The sequence below is a fragment of the Morone saxatilis genome, unplaced genomic scaffold, assembly GCF_004916995.1.
Source record: "Morone saxatilis isolate NCDOM2014 unplaced genomic scaffold, NCSU_SB_2.0 Contig15, whole genome shotgun sequence".
In the NCBI taxonomy this organism is placed as follows: Eukaryota; Metazoa; Chordata; class Actinopteri; family Moronidae; genus Morone; species Morone saxatilis.
In genome coordinates, this window is record NW_023339707.1 from 20568267 (window position 1) to 20569315 (window position 1049).

Genomic DNA, 1049 nt, shown 5'->3' on the forward strand with positions numbered 1-1049 from the left:
AAATAAACCAATAAATAAAATTAACCCATCCAGCACTATGTCACATAAATAATAAAACATTAAGGCAATAAGAAGCATATGTCCCAATTTCAATACAATCTGTCAAAGGCTTGGATTACATGATTATCTGAGCTTTGGCATACTGCTCTGATCTTTTTATCATGACTATCCGGTGCTAACCTAATTTAATCCCACAATGCTATGCAGTTAAGTATCGAAATCAGTTTACGATGAACAGAGAAAATGTAATACATTAAAAGCCCCGGATATGCCTACTAACTGTCTGTGGAGGTTGCCCTACTCACTCAACAGCTTTCATCAGCGTCAGATGACATACGAGAGCAAAACTGACTCAGCCTGGGATGACAAGCCTCTTCACTGAAAGTTTAATATGAGATCACGGCTGTAACAGAACTGTTATTGTGGCAGCAGAAAGTGAGAATTGCCAAAAAACCCACAGAGGAATGAGCAATCAAATTCATGTCGTAGCTCACTGGTACATGTAGAAAGACAACAATGGTGTCTTTATAGGACTACTAGGTACACTCACCACAAGGCAGCTCCTCGGCTGTTAAATTAAAATGAGCAGCATTGATAGAGACATTGTGTCCAAGGAAATGTTATCCATTTACATGTTGCCAACAGCTTCATGTGAAAGCAGGTGATTCCACAATATCATTTTGTAGAATGGTAACAGAGGTGAAACAATAAAAAGGCTTGATATTACTCTTCCATTGCGTCTCCTTTATAATATCCTGCAATAATACACCAGTACATTATATTTTCATGCTTATGTATCATATATAAAGCTCCCAGCCATTGTGATGTTTATTCCCACTGTAGTCTGTTTGCAACATGGAGGAAAAAAAGTGAAATTATAACATTATAACATCATACATGCTGAACCAGTTAAAACTGCAGGAAAAGCATCATAATGGAAAATCATTGTGATTTTTTTTAATTCAGGAAATGCTTGTTTCGATTATAAACAGCACGTGATTACACCAAAAACAATTTGATGTAAGGATAAACATTGGTGTTTATAGAAA

At 36.2% G+C, this 1049-nt stretch overlaps 1 protein-coding gene across 1 annotated transcript in view; it reads right to left on the bottom strand.

Moving 5' to 3' along the window:
• The window catches only part of zgc:162200 (uncharacterized protein LOC558638 homolog), an 11847-nt gene that overhangs the window by 9199 nt on the left and 1599 nt on the right, over positions 1–1049 (bottom strand). The window lies entirely within an intron of this gene.